This window comes from Tupaia chinensis, unplaced genomic scaffold, assembly GCF_000334495.1.
Source record: "Tupaia chinensis unplaced genomic scaffold, TupChi_1.0 Scaffold148234_1, whole genome shotgun sequence".
Taxonomy (NCBI): Eukaryota; Metazoa; Chordata; class Mammalia; order Scandentia; family Tupaiidae; genus Tupaia; species Tupaia belangeri.
Genome location: NW_006208084.1, coordinates 218,161 through 224,563, shown reverse-complemented (window position 1 = coordinate 224,563; position 6,403 = coordinate 218,161).

Sequence of the window (6,403 nt, the reverse complement as noted above, 5' to 3'; positions counted from 1 at the left end):
TTTCTGGCCAGGTAGGGGACGGCACTATTTCCCAACTAACAAAAGCATAAGAAGAAATGACTCTTCACCCTTTATCCTTTCCTCTTTGCCCTTCACCCTTTCTCCTGCCTGAAATAGAGATGGGAAAAACAGCAGGCATTTTGTCTCCACAACAGTAAAAGCTCCATGCTGAGAATGGTGTTGCGGAGCCACTGTGCCAGTCCCAGCCCGTCTGCCTCTGATTTATCGTTATTTGAGAAAAATACGTTCCCACCTGGTTAAGCCTCTGCAGACAGGTTTCAACATGCAGCCAAACTCCACTCCTACCCAACATAATCTGTAAACCAAGAATAATAATAGTATCTCCCCTGGGGTTCTTTTGAACTTTAATAATGCATATAAAGTACTTAGCATGACACCTGGTTTGCAGACACCCTCATCGAGTGGAACTTAGACCTTTTTACTGCTATTATTACACCTAATATGCTATTAATATGGTCATTATTTGTACCATAAGCTATGGAGGTGTATGGGAAGATGTTATTCCCTGTGCCCAGGAGAGAGAGAGAACAAGTTTCACCCAGCATATTTAACCTGGGTCTTTAAAAATGAGGAGGAGGGCTGGCAGGTGGCATGGTGGCTAAGGGCGCTGGATTCCTACATGGCCGACCACGGTTCAGGTCTGGTGGCTTGCTTTCCCTTTCTCTCTCTCTCTGTCTCTGTCTGGTCAAATTGAAAAATAACAGTAATAACAAATGGAATTAAATAAATGACTAATTCTTTAAAAAATAAAAACAAGGAGTTTTTGAGGATCTAATTTGGGGGAAAAGGTGAGCAAACTTGTGTATGCCCTTGACACAGGCTTACGACGAACTTGGTAGTGTCTACTGGGCTGCCAGGAAAAAACTCAGGGAAGGAGGCAACAGCACCAGACATGGAGTCAAAGAGCCAGGACTAGAAATAGTACCACCGGCTGTGGCCTTCAAACGAACAAAGACGGGGACCAGCAGTTACCGTAATGGCTATGTTGCTGGACTCCCACATAGTCGACTGTGGTTCGAGTCCCGGACTCGGTGGCTTAAACACATGCCCGCACGTGTGTGTGCATACCCAAGATCCCAAGAGAAGAATAGAGGAGAAGGGATTGCGGTGTGGCCATCCCCCCTGGGGAGTGATTTCTCGCTTTCTGTCTCTCTGTCTCTCTCTGTCTTTCTGGTGAGCGCACGCGCCCTATAGCAAAAACCTCTCCAAAAAATAAATGAATAAATAAACAAAGACGGAGGGAGGAAAGCAGGCTTTCCACCTGTGAAATGGTCTCACAAGGTCACTATGAGACCCCTAGGAGACAATGTATCTTAGAAAAGATCTTTTCCAATAGATACCAACCTCTGGTTACGGACTGCAAAGAACACAGTGGTTTAAATCTCTGTGTTTACAAGCTCTTTGAGAGCATGAAAACTTTCTTTTTTAAATTTAGTTTAATTTATTATTACTATTTTCTTCAGTTTGGTATTCACCTATTCACCAGGGAATGGTATTCACCTATTCACCACGAAAAGAGAGAAAGTGAGAAGGCAAGTCACCAGGTCCAGGACTCAAACCGTGGTCAGCCATGTGGGAGTCCAGTGCCCTAACCATCATGCCACTTGCTGGCCCCACAAGCACTTTCTTAACCCCTTTCTTGATTTCTCTTTCCCAGAACTGGCATAGAGAGCTTGATACAAAACACGGCTCTCCAACAATCTTGTAAATATGCAAAGGCACAGCCCCAGACCTAAGATCTCCCGAGGAAAAAGCAGGTAAAGACCCAGAGTAGAAGGTTGTAAACCGTTATCTTAACAGTGCACTCTTCTAGACAAGGCAATGCTCAGAGCCGGACTTCTCTCCCCAAATTGATCGTGTCTCTAATCAGAGGGAGAAGAGCAGATATAAATAGAGGAGACTGTTCTACTGCAAAGCTTTCTTTTCCCAAAAAAGAAAGGCAGAGAATACCCTTGATAATTCATGGGCCAGAGGAAGTGGATGCAGCTCCTGCCATGTGGCCCGCTGCTCTGGGAGCAGATATAGGAGCTTAATGAAAAATTGAGTTCAGGGGGAAAAAAAAAAAAAAAGCGTGTATTGTTGAAGCCTCCTCAGGACTGGAGGAACACCCCAGCTATTGACTTTAACCTCACTTCCCTGCCTCCCTCTGCTCATGGCATTATTGAACCTGGGTTTTTCCTATAGGCCAGAACCTTGCCAACCCTTTTGCCCTTCACATAATGTGTTTGTCTGGTTTCTATTTCTGTCGTTTGATGAAGGATGATAGCAGGGTATTGAGTTGTTTTTCGTGTAGTGTAGTCACCGCCCTCACCCTGCCCACCACCCCCCACCCTGCTCTCAAGTCGTGTTTTCATTGTCCGTTTTGTGCCTTGTCCCACAGTGTTCATTGCTTCCTCACAGCGTGGAAGGAGGCTTTGTTTTATTTTATTTTCCAGGCGCTGGTATATATAACCTCATGTACACATCTTTCCTGTAGAGCATTATGGTGTTTCAAAACTGGCAATGATCTCATAAGGGAAAGGCAGGGAAAGTTCAGATATTTGCTGAGCCCCTAACAGGCGCCAGGCCCTGAAACGGGTGTTTTTGTGCGTTTAATTCTCACAGCACACTCAAGAGGCAGGCAGTATTACATCTCACTTTACGGATGAGACAACTGAGAACCAGAGAGATGAAGTGACCGGCTCAAGGTCACACAGGATGGTTAGTGATAAAGGAACCTCTGTCCCCTTACTCCAGTGCTTCACCCTGTCTTGGAGGACTTCACGAGGTGTTTTACTTTAAGCAGATACAAACCTCATAGGGAGGAGGGGACAGAAAAATCCGACCTTCTTGTCTCTGAAACAGAACCTAACTGTCTTGAAACTAAATCCCGTTTAGGATAGAAGCTCCTGGGCTTTTGTTGTGGCAAGGTGTGTGTTGGGTCTTCGTTGTCTTCCTGTCACTGCCAGCCCCTGTTCAGGTATCTTCCTCTGGGTCTCTGTCTCACTCTAGATAGCGATTTCGGCTGGCCTCCGCTCTACTACCCTGTCTGGTCCTCAGTCCGTGACTCACCCAGCTCATAGTTTACTCAGGGGCTCTGCAGGAAAAGCTTCATCTTTTCAGCTTCATAATTCCGTTGAGGGCATATAGAAAACCCCAGCTGCTCCCATAGCCTGCCAAGGCCTTGGGATTCCTGGGAGTCTGCAACTCTGCAGTGAGGACACCAAAGAGGCATCCCTGCTCTTCAAACACCCTGCTAGAAGGCAATTGCTGCAGACAGGCCTCCACTGAGAAGTAAGGGCTGGTCTCTCCTTCCAGATGCCGCATCAGCCTGAGCTCTGCTTCTCCCTGACTCCTCCCAGGGGCCATCTAGGAGGAGGTAGGAGGTGAGGATCCTCCAGAAACTCACACAGGTCCCTCTGTGTCCTCTCCTGCTCACCTCCTCTCACTCCTCAGACTCTGCTGCACTGGCCTCTCCTGATCCTTTTGAACCTCTGGGTTTTGTAGGGCATAGACTGCATGTTCATAATCATTCGGGCGTTAGACTTTGGGAGTAAGAAAAGGTCAAGCTTTTGAATCACTGAGACTTTTCTCTCAAGCCATATATTTCAAAAGTCTATTTTGAAATTCAAAAGCTGAGTCCTGACTCTTCATTCTCTTTGCATTTCCACTGTAGCAGTTTTGTTACCTACAGAAATTTGGGAACGGCAGAAGATAGGAAGAATGGGGAGAGGGAGAACATAAGTTAATATTTCTGTGGGAAAGACTATCTCTGTACTAATTTCTCTTCCTGTGGACACAAGGAGACAGGTCTGAGCTTCCCTTGAAGTCAGAACGGGATACATGACAGTTTCTGACCAGTGGAATGTGGATAAAAATGATAAAGGCTACTTCTAGGCCTAGTCCCTAAAAGAGTGTCCCTGTTAACCCACTAGTCCTCTCTTTTCCCTCCGCAGCGGCTGTGAAGACCATGAACTAAAGGCAGAAGCTTCATAATAGACAGGAGCCTGGATCCTTGAGTCATCAACTGGAGGAGAGCTACATAAGAAGCGCCCCACAGGCATCAGATGGTGATGAAAACAAAAATAAACCTTCATTTTGTTAATCCACTGAGGTTTGTTTCTTTCTTAATAAAAAAAGAAGAAAGAAAGAAAGAAAGAAAGAAAAGAATGATTCATTTAATTTTACTTATTTATCATTATCCTTCAATTTGACCACAGTGGAGAAAGCAAGCTGCCAGGTCCGGTTCTTAAACCAGGGTTGGCCATGTGGGAGTCCAATGCCTTAACCACCACTCCACCTGCCAGCCCCAAGGTTTACTTCTTGTTTGTTGCTGTTTTTATAGCTTGTTTGCCTGCCTGCTGCCTTCCTTCCTTCCTTCCTTCCTTCCTTCTTTCTTTTTTACAGTGTGCAGCTTACATAACTAATGCTGACTAATAAAGTATCTAGAGATTATATTGCATCATAATTAATGGATAAAATGTCATAGATAGAGAATTAGAAGCTTGACTACTTTGATTAAAAATCAACAGAATTGGCTTAGCCCTAGTGGTACAGTTGGTAACATACTGTCCTGCAGTCCTGGAAGTCACACGGCCAACCTCAGGTTCAGATCCCTGGCTAACCAACCTTGAATGCTCTAGACACATATATATGCCCAAAGTACTGATTAACTGGAAACACTGGAGAAGGGGGTTGCAGTGTGACCAGACCCCCTGCCCTTTTGTGTGCATACACTCATTCTCTGTAACAAATACAATAAAAATGAAGTAAAATAAAACCCTATGCAATTAGCTCAGCTATGGTAGGCATGCTGGTCAATGCTGCTGTTTGACAGGCTGAGGACACATGGATGGCCCAGGTTCATATCCTGGCCCACCCTAAGAAGTCAGGCACAGTGGTCTGCCCAAGTTCAAATCCTGGCCCACCCTAAGAAGTCAGGCATTGTAGTCACAGTGATAGGGGAGTCTGAGGCAGGAGTCTTGTAGCATAGCAAGACCCTGTCCAAAAACAAAAATAAAATCTATGACATTGAAGATGTATAAAACCATGCCGATGCTAAAAAAAAAAAATCACATGTCTTAATCACAACTTGATGTTGAAGGATAGTGGGGGGTGGAGGGGGAAACAAGAATATCTCAAATTCCTTCTTTCAACCAGCCTGGCATAACACCTGGCTTATCAAGACACTCAATAAGTAATAACTGACAAACTCATTAACTCTGAGCTGCTCTGGTAAAATCACTATTTTAGGTCTTACAGGAAGAGTGAAAGAGGTAACGAGATAAAGAAAAGGGAAGAGAAGTGAAAGAAGAAAGTAGGGAACATGATAAGGCAAGGTGGAATGAATTTTCTAGAAGGCAGACATCCTTCCCCATTCTCACCTTTGTCACAGCCACTACCCGTCATTTTGTGCCCTACATGCCCACACATATACAAAAGTAAAGTTACAATTCCTGCTTCTTATCGAAATTAGCTTAGAAAATGAAGCTAAGCATAAGAGGCAGCACACTGAGAGACAGGCAGAAACAAGCACACTGGAGAAAGCCATTCCAGCCTTAAGACTTGGAATCATGCAGAAAGATTTTTGGAGTTTTTTTTTAAAGAATTACTTTATTTTATCTTATTTATTATTATTATTATTGTTAATTTGAGCAGAGAGAGACAGAGAGAAAGAGAGAGGGAAAACAAGAAAGCAACCCGCCAGGTCCGGGATGTGAACCATTGTGGGCCATGTGGGAGTCCAGTGCCTTAACCACCATGCCACCTGCCAGCCGATTTTTGGAATTTGAAGGGGCTCAAAAAATAACACCTCTCCTCCCCATCAAGTCAGGAAGCAATTTCGAGACAGCAAGCAGAAATCGAAACGTTCTTTTCATTACTGATGCTGATGAGCTCTAGCTTAACGTATGTAGCCAAACTCAGGTGCGCAAATGGAGGTGCTCTGGACCTCCACTCTCAAAGTAGACAGACTCAACCGCCAAGCCACTGGCAGAGCTGGAAAACCCCAGGCTGCCCCAACAGTGGTTTGTCCCTTACAGCTTAGCAGAAAGCAAACCAGAAATCCCCCCTCAGCACTCAAGCAGAAGGAGCAGAGCCAAGACATGCTGTTTCTTCATCCCAAATCGCCAATCAGATAAATCTCTCCTATCAGTCAGCTTTGGCTGACTCCCAACACCCTCCCCCAACCTCCCAAACAGCCAGGATCACAGGTGACTGTGGAAATGCCCAGCCTGAGAGTCAAACCTGGGCCTCCCGTGTGACTTCAGTATTGTACAGTGGTGCCACCTGCACTGCTGCAGTGGTGCCCAATTTGGGGGTATTTTTAGACACAGTCTTTCTTTTTCTTTAAGGATATTTTATTTATTTATTTATTTATTTATTTATTTATTTATTTATTTAA